At 40.1% G+C, this 14,589-nt stretch overlaps 1 protein-coding gene across 13 annotated transcripts in view; it reads right to left on the minus strand.

Moving 5' to 3' along the window:
- The window catches only part of Lrrc7 (leucine rich repeat containing 7), a 501,827-nt gene that overhangs the window by 225,759 nt on the left and 261,479 nt on the right, over positions 1–14,589 (minus strand). The window lies entirely within an intron of this gene.

A 14,589-nucleotide genomic window follows, 5' to 3' on the forward strand; every position in this document is an offset into this window, starting at 1 on the left:
GTGGTACATCTACACAATGGAATATTACTCAGCTATCAAAAACAACGAGTTTATGAAATTCGCAGGCAAATGGTTGGAACTGGAAAATATCATCCTGAGTGAGCTAACCCAATCACAGAAAGACATACATGGTATGCACTCATTGATAAGTGGCTATTAGCCCAAATGCTTGAATTACCCTAGATCCCTAGAACAAACGAAACTCAAGACGGATGATCAAAATGTGAATGCTTCACTCCTTCTTTAAATGAGGAAAAAGAATACCCTTGGCAGGGAAGGGAGAGGCAAAGATTAAAACAGAGACTGAAGGAACACCCATTCAGAGCCTGCCCCACATGTGGCCCATACATATACAGCCACCCAATTAGACAAGATGGATGAAGCAAAGAAGTGCAGACCGACAGGAGCCGGATGTAGATCGCTCCTGAGAGACACAGCCAGAATACAGCAAATATAGAGGCGAATGCCAGCAGCAAACCACTGAACTGAGAATAGGTCCCCTATTGAAGGAATCAGAGAAAGAACTGGAAGAGCTTGAAGGGGCTCGAGACCCCAAAAGTACAACAATGCCAAGCAACCAGAGCTTCCAGGGACTAAGCCACTACCTAAAGACTATACATGGACTGACCCTGGACTCTGACCCCATAGGTAGCAATGAATATCCTAGTAAGAGCACCAGTGGAAGGGGAAGCCCTGGGTCCTGCTAAGAGTGAACCCCCAGTGAACTAGTCTATGGGGGGAGGGCGGCAATGGGGGGAGGGTTGGGAGGGGAACACCCATAAGGAAGGGGAGGGGGGAGGGGGATGTTTGCCCGGAAACCGGGAAAGGGAATAACACTCGAAATGTATATAAGAAATACTCAAGTTAATAAAAAAAAAAAAATCCAACCCAGTATAAGATTACTTTCAGTATGGTTATACAAATACATGCTGACATTTTACATGGGGCTTTCGTACTTAAAATCACAGAGTTGGGGGTTGGGGATTTAGCTCAGTGGTAGAGCGCTTGCCTACCAAGCGCAAGGCCCTGGGTTCGGTCCCCAGCTCCGAAAAAAAAAAAAAAGAAAAAAAAAATCACAGTGTTGGGGGTGTTGGTGTGGTGTAGTGAGATGTGATGGGGTACAGTGTGGTGTGATGTGGCGATGTAGTGCAGTGCTGTGTGTTATATTTACCAGGACTGCGTTTTTTTTATTTTTTATTTTTTTAAATCACAATTGATGTCTATAGTAATTCACTGAATAATGACGCAACATAAGATTGAAAATTAACATCTTTTGATTTTCCTCATGAAGTTCTCATGTATCCAGTAGGAATCTTTTAGCAATTGCTTGTAGTAGCACTAAGAAATTTTTAGTATTAGCAACTAAAAGATAAGAAGTCTTAGGATAAGAAGTCTCCTAAGCCACATAATACTGTACTATGAAAGTATAGACAATGTGTGTTAGGTGGTATTGAGGTGGTAGATGTAGTTAGTAGTTTTACTTGAGAAAACATTTGACTTTCGTTAACTTTATGTCACAACTGAACTTTCTAAGAGACTAATTCCACTGATGAGACCTTTTGTAGTCATCAGAATGCCTAAGAAACTGTGAGGAAGAAGAAATCCCTTTTAAAATCAATAAGATGGCTTTCACAGGTTCTCATTAGCATCTGAACTATTCAGTGGAAGCCAATATCACCCACAATAAGAAGCCTTTGATAGTTAAATAACTTTACGCCCTAGATAATTTGATGGTTTTCCACAGTTAGCTGACTTGTTGAAAATTAAAGTATTAAAAACATTAAAGAACTCTGCTATCCAAACATTGTCTGATTAAAAAATTTCTTGAATTAAAATGTATATATTCTAACTACAATAAAGGATGGACAACAGCAGATATATGCACTTGGTCATGAGAGATACTTGGACATACAGTCCTGGAGTGTTGGCACTGGAACCAGAAGTCTTGGTTTTGAACCACAGTTTTGCTAATATCTGTAAGACCTTTGAAAATAATTTCATCAGACTCAGTTTCCTTACTTATAAGTGGTAACTCTAGCACCAACTCCTCAGATATGCCTCCAAAATAAATGATTTCTTGTTCCGTGGTGAGACCAGGAAGTAACAATCACATTTCTTCTCTATGGTGTTTTTATTCTTCCCATTTTAACTAAACACTGCTTTAAATACTTTTTATAACTGCTGATTTTCATCACTGGAACAAGGATTTTAAGACAGCTTTGCTGCAGCCCTCTTATTTTCTTATTGTGCTTTTTATAGACTCTAACTGAAAATGTATTTTAAGCATCAGACCTGTAATAGAATGGTTAGGCCCATCAAAGTAAGTTTTGTATGTTGTAACTAAAGAGTCAATGTAAAAACTTCTTCTCTAATTATATAAGTTTAAATCATGAAATTAATATGCTACAGAACACTTGGGAAAGTAAAAGAAAATTAAATTGCAATTCTACCTCCTTTACACAGCTGTGATTTGCATTTTACCTGGTTTCTAAAAATTTTTTCTTATTTTTAAATGATAAGAAAAATTGTGTTAACCACAATCTGGTATTTATTTTTGCTTTTACTTATAATTATTTTTGCAGACCCAAATCCCATGGGTCTTATGGGACACATGAAAGCAGTGCTAAGAGGAAAACTCAGAGCTCTGAGTGCCTCCAAAAAGAAACAGGAGAGAGCATACACTTAACAACTTGACAGCAGACTTAAAATCTCTAGAACAAAAAGAAGTAAATACATCCAATAGGAGTAGAAGGCGGGAAATAATCAAACTCAGCGCTGAAATCAACCAAGTAGAAACAAAAAGAAAAACAAAGAATCAAGAAAACCAAGAGCTGGTTCTTTGAGAAAATCAACAAGATAGATAAACCCTTACCCAGACTAACCAGAGGGCACATAGAATGTGTCCAAAGTAACAAAATCAGAAATGAAAAGGGAGACATAAAACAGAATCTGAGGAAATTCAAAAAATCATCAGATCCTACTGCAAAAGCCTATATTCAACAAAATTGGAAAATCTGGACAGAATGGAGAATTTTCTAGACAAATACCAGGTACCAAAGTTAAATCAGGAACAGATAAACCATCTAAACAACCCCAGAACTCCTAAAGAAATAGAAAGAGTTATTAAAACTTTTCCAACCAAAAAGAGCCCAGGACCAGATGAGTTTAGTGCAGAATTTTATCAGACCTTCATAGAAAACCTCTTACCAATACTGTCCAAAATATTCCACAAAATAGAAACAGACAGAGCACTAATCATTTTTTTCTATGAAGCCACAATTATGCTTATATCTAAACCACACAGAGATCTGACAAAGAGAACTTCAGACCAATTTCTCTTATGAATATTGATGCAAAAATACTCAATAAAATTCTTGCAAACAGAATCCAAGAACACATCAAATGATCATTTATCATGATCAAGTAGGCTTCATCCTAGGAATGCAGGGATGGTTCAATATATGGAAATCCATCAACACAATCCACTATATAAACAAACTCAAAGAAAAAAACACATTAATGCATTCAATGCTGAGAAAGCATTTGACAAAATTCAACACCCTTTCACGATAAAAGTCCTTGAAAGATCAGGAATTTAAGGTCCATACCTAAACATAGTAAAAGCTATATACAGCAAACCAGTTGCTAACATTAAACTAAATGGAGAGAAACCTGAAACAATCCCACTAAAATCAGGGACTAGTCAAGGTTGCCCACTCTCTCCCTACTTATTCAATATAGTACTCGGAGTCCTAGCAGGAGCAATCAGACAACAAAAGGAGGCCAAAGGGATACAAATTGGAAAGGAAGAAGTCAAAATATCACTATTTGCAGATGATATAGTATACTTTAGTGACCCCAAAAGTTCTACCAGAGAACTACTAAGCCTAAAAAACAACTTCAGCAAAGTGGCTGGGTATAAAATTAACTCAAACAAATCAGTAGCCCTCCTCTATTCAAAGGATAAACAGGGTGAGAAAGAATTTAGGGAAATGATACCCTTCACAATAGTCCCAAATAATATAAAATATCTTGGTGTGACTTTAACCCAGCAAGTGAAAGATCTGTATGACAAGAACTTCACGTCTCTGAAGAAAGAAATTGAAGAAGATCTCAGAAGATGGAAAAATCTCCCATGCTCATGGATTGGCAGGATTAATATAGTAAAAATGGCCATTTTGCCAAAAGCAATCTGCAGATTCAATGCAATCCCCATCAAAATTCCAACTCAATTCTTCATAGAGATAGAATGAGCAACTTGCAAATTTATTTGGAATAACAAAAAGCCCAGGATAGTGAAAACTATCCTCAACAGTAAAAGAACTACTGGGGGAATCACCATCCCTGACCTCAAGCAGTATTACAGAGCAATAGTCAGAAAACTGCATGGTATTGGTACAGAGACAGGCAGGGAGATCAGTGGAATAGAATTGAAGACCCAGAAATGAACCCACACACCTATGGTCACTTGATCTTCGGCAAAGGAGCTAAAACCATCCAATTGAAAAAAGCTTTTTCAACAAATGGTGCTGGTTCAACTGGAGGTCAGCATGTAGAAGAATGAAAATCGGTCCATTCTTCTCACCCTGTACAAAGCTCAAGTCCAAATGGATCAAGGACCTCCACAGCAAACCAGATACACTCAAACTAATAGAAGAAAAAGTGGGGAATAATCTGGATCACATCAGCACTGGGGGAAATTTCCTGAACAAAACACCCATTGCTTATGCTCTAAGATCAAGAATTGACAAATGGGACCTCATAAAGCTCACAAAGCTTCTGTAAGGCAAAGGACACTGTGGTTAGGACAAAAAGGCAACCAACAGATTGGGAAAAGATCTTTACCTATCCTACATCAGATAGAGGGCTTATATCCAAAATATACAAAGAACTCAAGAAGTTAGACCGCAGGGAGACAAATAACCCTATTAAAAAATGGGGTTCAGAGCTAAACAAAGAATTCACAGCTGAGGAATGCCTAATGGCTGAGAAACACCTAAAGAAATGTTCAACATCTTTAGTCATAAGGGAAATGCAAATCAAAACAACCCTGAGATTTCACCTCACACCAGTCAGAATGGCTAAGATAAAAAACTCAGGTGACAGCAGATGCTGGCGAGGATGTGGAGAAAAAGGAACACTCCTCCATTGTTGGTGGGGTTGCAGACTGGTACAACCATTCTGGAAATCAGTCTGGAGGTTCCTCAGAAAATTGGACATTCCATTACTTGAGGACCCAGCTAAACCTCTCCTGGGCATATACCCAAAAGATGCTCCAACATATAACAAAGACACATGCTCCACTATGTTCATAGCAGCCTTATTTATAATAGCCAGAAAATGGAAAGTACCCAGATGCCCTTCAACAGAGGAATGGATACAGAAAATGTGGTACATCTACACAATGGAGTACTACTCAGCTATAAAAAGCAATGACTTCTTGAAATTCATAGCCAAATAGGTGGAACTAGAAAATATTATCCTGAGTGAGCTAACCCAATCACAGAAAAACACATATGGTATGCACTCACTGATAAGAAGCAGGATGACCAAAGTGTACATGCTTCACTCCTTCTTAAAAGGTAGAACAAAAATATTCATAGGAGGGGATATGGAGGCATAGTTTCGAGCAGAGACTGAAGGAACGGCATTCAGAGCCTTCCCGACCTGTGGTTCATATACAGTCACCAAAACTAGAGAAGATTGATGAAGCTAAGAAGTACATGCTGACAGGAACTGAACATAGATCTCTCCCGAGAGACACAACCAAAGCATGTTAAATACAGAGGCGAATGTTAGCAGCAAAGTACTGAATGAGAATGGAACCTCCTTTGGGGGAATTAGAGGAAGTATTGAAAGAACTGAAGGGGCTTGCAGCACCATAAGAACAACAATGCCAACCAACCAGAGCTTCCAGGGTTAACCACTACCCAATGACTATACATGGAATGATCCATGATTCCAACTGCATATGTAGCAAAGGATGGCCGAACTGGGTACCAATTGAAGGAGAAGCCCTTCGTCCTGCCAAGGTTGGACCCCCAGTGCATTCCCCAGGAATGTCGGAGGGGAAGAATAGGGGTGGTGAATGGGTAGGGGAACACCCTTACAAAAAAGGGGAAGGGGAGGGTGATAGGGGACTTATGGATAGGAAACCAGGAAAGGGAATAACATTTGAAATGTAAAAAAAAACAATATCCAATAAAAAATAATTATTTTTGAAATTTTGTAGTATAAACAGTGGGTACGTAATTTCTAGAGCACATTCAGACACTTCTGAGAATGAAGCGGGGGTGGTTGGTGTTAATTGTGGCCTGTGATAAACACCACAAGAAGCAGAGGCCATGCTGTGCAGCTTCCCACATTCCCACAGGGTGTTGCACAGCAACATAGTGCTGGCTTCCATGGTAATGAACTCTGAATATTCATTTCAATGCATTTCTCTTCTAAGTGTATGTTCTCTCTGTGTGTATGCCTATGAGCACACGTCTAGAGCCCAGAGGAAGGATTCAGGTGTCTTCTCTGATCGCTTCCATCCCATTCTTTTGCCAGTCTGACTGTCAGAGACCCTTTAGGATCCACCTGTCTCTGCTCCCTGAAGTTGGAGTAATAGGTACATACTCACAACCTCTATGTAGGTGCTGGGGAAATCAGCTCCTTATGCATGTGCAGGAACTGCTCCTCTTACTGGCTCATCTCTCCAGCCATATTCTGAATATTCTTAAAAGCTGAAAACCTATCTTTGATTTATAGCAAAGATGTTTCATAGTGAGAAGAACGAGGGAGTTAAATACTAGTTTCAGTTATTTATTGTGGTAAGAGGCAATAACAGTAGTTACATCCTTAGTGAGATCACTGTGGAAACTAAAATGGAGTTATGGAGTTAGAGCCCAGAGAGGCAGGGGTTCTCAGTAAATGTCAGGCTCTGCTTTCTCACCAAGAAGTTATTTTTCAGGTTTACTTTGATTATGTTCACTGATGGCTGAGAGCAAAGCAAAGCGGTGACTCTAAAAATTGTAACTTTTGTGTTACCAGTTTTTATCACGTAATATTTTATGAATATCCTACTGAAAAAATAAAAAAAATCAATTCAGAAAAATATCAATAAAAGCAAACTTATTTTTTGAAAATCCAATAAACCTGATCCATAAATGGGTGGGCAGAGTTATCAAGCCATACAATGAGACTCAAAGCCAGTGATGAGAGAGAGAGAAGAACACTAAAGCTACAGAAATAGAAACAGTTAAGGACTGCGGCAAACTTACCGAAAACATCAAGACATGACTTATACAAAGCGCGCAGATTCCTGAAAAATGGTGCCTGCAGATTGCTGGTTTGGATAGCTGGTTAGCTATTAATGAAAGACTAATAGCCAGAATGGAGATTCTCAACCAAATAGCTGCACCAGTGTAGTTCACCAAGGGCTTGAAGAAGCTAAGGAGGGGAGGGTGACCCCACAGGAAGACCAGCAGTCTCAACCAACCTGGACCCCTGAGATCTCTCAGACACCAAGTCACCAAACAGGTAGCATACACTAGCCTGTCCGAGGCCCCCCACACATACACAGCAGAGAACTGCTTGGTCTGGCCTCAGTGAGAGAAACCGCATCTAACCCTGGAGAGACTTTAGACCCCAGGGAATGAGGAGGACTGGTGGTATGTGTGTGGGGTATGGGGGTATGGGGACATCCTTTTGGAGATGAGGAATGAGGAATGGGATGAGGAACAATTGACAGGCAGAACAGGAGTGGGGGGGAATGACTGGAGTGCAAAAATAGGATTGAAGATAATAATAAAAAATTAAAAATTAAAAATTAAAAGAGACAGACCTGAATCTGTGCAAATTACAATAGCAAACTGAAGGGGACATTCCCAACCCACTTCATGAGATCAGTTTTACCTTGACAACAATCTGGACAAAGGAATTTGTAGAAACATCTGACGAGTATATTTCATGAAATCAACAAAGCATTAGCAGAAACAGAGCAATAGAGCACAAAAATGAGCAATGCCCATGACTAAATAGAGTTTGTTCCTGGTAAGCATGATTGACAAGAAACGTTGAGCAATGTGACTCACCATAAAACCAGAAGGAAAGCCAAGTGATCACAGATCTTAGAAACTAGCTTTGACAGGATTCAACACTCAATACAATAAGCCCTCTTCTAACTAGGTATGATGGCTCTAGTGTGTGTGGGCAGGATTTGGTATTTCTTATCCTCTAACACAAGGTGGCTGAACAGTGGGAGCCATGTTTGTAACCTCCTTCTTGACTCACCCCACTTTGTGATGATCAGATGTTGGGTAGAAAGTTGCATCTGGACATAATTATAGAGCAGGGAGAAGTACCTTTGAGAGCTCCACAGGGTCTGTAGGGGAGGCCAGCAGAAAGCTGGGATCTCGGCTCCCTAAATGAGGATGAAGTTCTCTGCACCAGCTCGAGTGAGCACTGGAGTAGATTTCTATCTATCTAAGCCCCCTGAAAATACTGTTCACTCTTCCCTTGGCTCCTGGGGGTGAGACTATAAACAAAGAGCTGGAACTTGCTATGTACAAGTTACTGAACCACAGACTCTAGGAGATGCCAGTAAACAGTAAGTAAACTACTAAGGACTTGGGCATTTTTTTACTGTATTAGTTAGAGGGAAACTAATACAGACTTTTGTTCCCAGAAAAAGATCTCTGCCATAAGAACCTCTCAAAAATGCAGAAATATTTGGCTTTGTAATACAGAATAAAAGATTGCTAAAGTCCAGAAACACACACACACACACACACACACACACACACACACACACACACACACACACACACACATACAGGCCACGAGACAGAGACTGCATTTCCTTGAATGAATTTCACTGGGAGGACCTGTCATCAAGGGTGCAAATAGAAGTGAAAGCCCCTTATGGGGCATTAAAGACAAAATATGAGAAAATAAGCAACAGCAGATCATGAAAAACTGGCAGTGCTGTCTGTTTTTACTTCTTTATTCGGTGTCAGAAGAGGTCCTACAAGACAAAGTCAGCATCCGGCAAATAGAAACAATGAAATGAGAAAAATTCACAGTTTCATGATTGCTTCTTCAGAACCCATTTCCCTGCAAATGTTCAGAAACAGTCCAGTAGAGTTAAGAAGTGAAATTTAGTTAACTTTTATAATACACATACGTAAAAATCTATTGTATTTATAGACATGGCAAAAAATAAGTGGGATAATAAAACTTATCCACAATAGCATAAAAAGTAAACTTGTGAAAATAACTAAGCTATGTTATATTTACGTGTAAAATCTATAAAAATGGAAACAAAACGTTTAACAGATATAACAATGGTTCGGAGACATTGACCTACTGATTCTGTGCAATCCCTGTCAAAATCCTATATGTTTGGAGAGACTGGGAAGCTTGAAGAGCAAAAGGCATAGACTACAAAATATCACTATTTGCAGGTGATATGATATTACATTTAAGTGATCCCAAAAGTTCCACCAGAGAACTACTAAACCTGATAAACACTTTCAGCAAAGTGACTGGGTATATAATTAACTCAAATAAATCAGTAGCCTTCCTCTACACAAAAGAGAAACAAGCCGAGAAAGAATTTAGGGAAATGACACCCTTCATAATAGTCCCAAATAATTATAAAATACCTCAGTGTGACTTTAACCAAGCAAGTGAAAGATCTGTATGATAAGAACTTCAAGCTTCTGAAGAAAGAAATTGAAGAAGATCTCAGAAGATGGAAAGATCTCCCATGCTCATGGATTGGCAGGATTAATATAGTAAAAATGGCCATTTTACCAAAAGCGATCTACAGATTCAATGCAATCCCCATCAAAATACAAATCCAATTCTTCAGAGAGTTAGACAGCACAATTTGCAAACTCATCTGGAATAACAAAGAACCCAGGATAGCTAAAACTATCCTCAACAATAAAAGGACTTCTGGGGGGATCACTATCCCTGAACTCAAGCAGTATTACAGAGCAATAATGATTAAAAACTGCATGGTATTGGAACAGAGACAGACAGATAGACCAGTGGAATAGAATTGAAGACCCAGAAATGAATCCACATACCTATGGTCACTTGATTTTTGACAAAGGAGCCAAAACCATCCAATGGAAAAAAGATAGCATTTTCAGCAAATGGTGCGGCTTCAACTGGAGGACAATAGGTAGAAGAATGCAGATCGATCCATGCTTATCACCCTGTACAAAGCTTAAGTCCAAGTGGATCAAGGACCTCCACATCAAACCGGATACACTCAAACTAATAGAAGAAAAAGTGGGGAATCATCTCTAATGCATGGACACTGGAGAAAATTTCCTGACCAAAACACCAATGGCTTTTGCTCTAAGATTAAGAATCGACAAATGGGATCTCATAAAACTGCAAAGTTTCTGTAAGGCAAAGGACCCTGTTGTTAGCACAAAACGGCACCCAACAGATTGGGAAAAGATCTTTACCAAGCCTACAACTGAAACTGAGTGCTTATATCCAAAATATACAAAGAACTCAAGAAGTTAGACCGCAGGGAGACAAATAACCCTATTAAAAATGGGGTTCAGAGCTAAACAAAGAATTCACAGCTGAGGAATGCCGAATGGCTGAGAAACACCTAAAGAAATGTTCAACATCTTTAGTCCTAAGGGAAATGCAAATCAAAACAACCCTGAGATTTCACCTCACACCAGTGAGAATGGCTAAGATCAAAAACTCAGGTGACAGCAAATGCTGGCGAGGATGTGGAGAAAGAGGGAGACTCCTCCATTGTTGGTGGGATTGCAGACTGGTACAATCATTCTGGAAATCAGTCTGGAGGTTCCTCAGAAAATTGGACGTTGCACTACCTGAGGACCCAGCTATACTTCGCTTGGGCATATACCCAAAAGATGCCCCAACATATAAAAAAGACACGTGCTCCACTATGTTCATAGCAGCCTTATTTATAATAGTCAGAAGTTGGAAATAACCCAGATGCCCTTCAACAGAGGAATGGATACAGAAAATGTGGTACATGTATAAAATGGAATACTACCCAGCTATCAAAACCAATGACTTTATGAAATTCGTAGGCAAATGGATGGAACTGGAAAATATCATCCTGAGTGATGTAACCCAATCACAGAAAAACACACATAGTATTCACTCATTGATAAGTGGTTATTAGCCCAAATGCTTGAATTACGTTAAATGCACAGAACACATGACACTCAAGAAGGATGACTAAAATGCGAATGCTTCACTCCTTCTTTAAAAGGGGAACAAGAATACCTTTGGCAGAGAATAGGGAGGCAAAGTTTAGAGCAGAGGCAGAAGGAACACCCATTCAGAGCCTGCCCCACATGTGGCCCATACATATACAGCCACCCAATTAGACAAGATGGATGAAGCAAAGAAGTGCAGGCCGACAGGAGCCAGATGTAGATCTCTCCTGAGAGACACAGCCAGAATACAGCAAATACATAGGCGAATGCCAGCAGCAAAAAACTGAACTGAGAATTGGATCCCCGTTGAAGGAATCTTAGAAAGGGCTGAAAGAGCTTGAAGGGGCTCGAGACTCCATATGAACAACAATGCCAAGCAACCAGAGCTTCCAGGGACTAAGCCACTACCTAAAGACTATACATGGACTGACCCTGGGCTCCGACCTCATAGGTAGCAATGAATAGCCTAGTAAGAGCACCAATGGAAGGGGAAGCCCTTGGTCCTGCCAAGACCGAACCCCCAGTGAACAGGATTGTTGGGGGGAGGGTGGTAGTGGGTGGAGGATGGGGAGGGGAACACCCATGAAGAAGGGGAGGGGGAAGGGTTAGGGGAATGTTGGCCTAGAACCCGGGAAAAGGAATAACAATCGAAATGAAAATAAGAAATACTCAAGTTAATAAAGATGGAAAAAAAAATCGCAAAAAAAGAGCATAGACTAACTTAGAAACTTAATGAGGGGTCATATTGCCTGGCTAAACGATTTGCAATGAGGCTATAGTCAGTGAGAAGATATCAGTGGTGTGAAGTAGGCCTTCAGGTCAGTGTAACATAACAAAGACGCTAATAGACCAACACACAGAAGCTGAATTAATTTTAATGGAGGTACCTGCCAGCCCTATTCAGGATGGGTTCCATTCCCAACAAATGATCTGAAGCAATTGGTTACCCGGACATTAGAGAGAATCTCATGTCCATATTACACCCCAGGGATAAGCAGAGGCTAGCTCTGGTGAGAATCCTAAGGCAAAGGGAAAGCCTGAGTTATGAAAGCTCCAGGAAAAGCTTCAGAGAAATCAGCAGGACTCCGAACTTGGCAAAGTTTTCTTAGGCTGGAAGCTAGGATGTGTGTTATTAAACAGGACTTCATACAAACAAAAAGCCTCTCTGTGAAGGGTACTATTTAGAGTGTGAAGGAACAAATCACAGATCTAGGACTCAAACTGCCCCTGGAATCTGAAAATAGCTTATAATTTAGCATTTAAAAGGCAAGTCAAGAAGAAATGAAAAAAAATTGAATCACTGCCAAAGAAACAATACATTTAATTAATATGCAGAGAAATATGCTGATCGGACACTATAAATGTAAATTAAAACTAAAAGGAGACAGCATATCTACCAGACTGATTGAAACTGCAGAAATCAGAGTGGATAGCAGTGGATGGTGGCAAAGAAACAGCTCCCCATTTGCAGCAGCCTGTATGTTTCTTTTTAAGCTCAAACATATGAGCTTACTCTCCACTGAACTACCCTAAGCATTAAGCAACACGAGTGACCCCTGAACATGAATCTCTTAAATGTCTGTACACAGTTTCTGCCAGCAGTGCTTGTAGACAATCTCTGCTCCCATCAATGGACACAGGAGTCCTGTGATCTCTCTACATGGGATGCTCCTGTCAATAAAGGGACCGACGTGTAGAACAAGAGGTGGCCAGTAAAACAAGTAAAAACAATCCGCCACAGACACCAGCCATTCACGAGGCATTCTAGAAAGGACAGATGGGCTAAGGGGTTCTTGGAATGATGAAATTATTTATAGTGATTACATGTTACGACTAACCACCTGTCAAACTTTACTCAGTTGTGACCAAATATGTTTACTTATATAACTTAAAAGTCTGACTTTGAAAAATGACACATCATTTAAACTTGCTTTTCTATTGACTGTGATTTTATACCCTCCCAAACTATTTAACATTCAAAGTCTTAAGGGTCTTTGATGAAATAGGTTATTTAAAATATTTTACAAGATTAAATATGTAAAATTAATTAGGAAATAGCTATGATAAAACTAGTTTTTAAATTATTAGTAATTTACTTATTTGTAATTTGTTCACTTCATATCTCACCCACTGTCCTTTCTTTCCCAGTTAACCCCTCTCACAACCTTCTTCCTTCCCCTCCCCCTCTCCTCTGAGAGGGTGCCCCCCTCCAGATATCCCCTTATTATGGCTCATCACATCTCCCTGGAACTAGGTACATCCTGTCCCACTGAAGCCAGACAAGGTAGCCAAGCTCAAATAGCATATCCATGGACAGGCAATGACTTTTGGAATAGCCCCCACTCCAGTTGTTCAGGAGCCATGTGAAGACCAAGCTGCATATGTGCTACATATATGTGCTCTTTGGTTAGCGGTTCAGTCATTGGGAGACCCCAGGGGTCCAGGCTAGTTGACTCTGTTGGTCTTACTGTGGAGTTCCCACCCCCTCCATGGCCCTCAATCCTTCTCCCTTCTCTTTCATAAAGGTTTCCATACTCCATCCACTGTTGGGCTGTGGGTATGATGCGATTTTTTTTAATCTGACTTCAATACTTAAAGACTTGCTGCCATAACTAAAGAAGACAATGTATTAGTGTCAAGGAACTAAAGAAAACAGAAAATCAAACAAGCAACACACGAATCAGCCCAGCTCTTCACCCACCCTGTGCTGAGTGGCTTTAGGGAATGTTTCCAGTTTTGGTGTCTGAAGCTGGTGATATCCACTACGCTGAGATGCTGATAAAAATGCATTTGGTGTACAGTTTGGGAAATATTTCCAAGGCCTTTATTTGTTTTCCTCTCCCATACTGTACTTTGACCTAGGAATTCCGATTTTGAAGTCCATTATTTTGTTTGTTATGTCACATTTTCTACTGTTTGGCACACAAGTCACTCACTGTGCACTTCCAATTCATTCTATTGTGTCCTCTGGTGTAAAACTCAGACCAGCCTCTTTGGGTCTTTTGAAAATACTCTCCCCATTAAGTATTCTAGACTCCTCTACTCACGTAGACAAAGTCTTGAAGGGCTTTTCCTTCAGCTTCAGGGAATTAAGATGCCATTTCTCTCGGAACAGCACTGTCCACATTGCACTCTACGTCAGTCTCTTTCAAGGACTACCAAGATGTCAGTAGCCTTTGCAGACTCTAGCTTTACTTCCATTTCACCTGAGCTCAGGTTCAGGACTCACCTCACCCTTTTGCTCATGATTCCACAGGCCTCTCACTCCAGGAAATATTTGAATCAGCAATGCAGCCACACGTTGAGTTTCATTTTCCCCTGAGATTCCTTAACTAATAGATCTTAAGCCACACACACCCTTTTTCTGCTGCTAGTATCT

The sequence above is a fragment of the Rattus norvegicus genome, chromosome 2 (assembly GCF_036323735.1).
Source record: "Rattus norvegicus strain BN/NHsdMcwi chromosome 2, GRCr8, whole genome shotgun sequence".
Taxonomy (NCBI): Eukaryota; Metazoa; Chordata; class Mammalia; order Rodentia; family Muridae; genus Rattus; species Rattus norvegicus.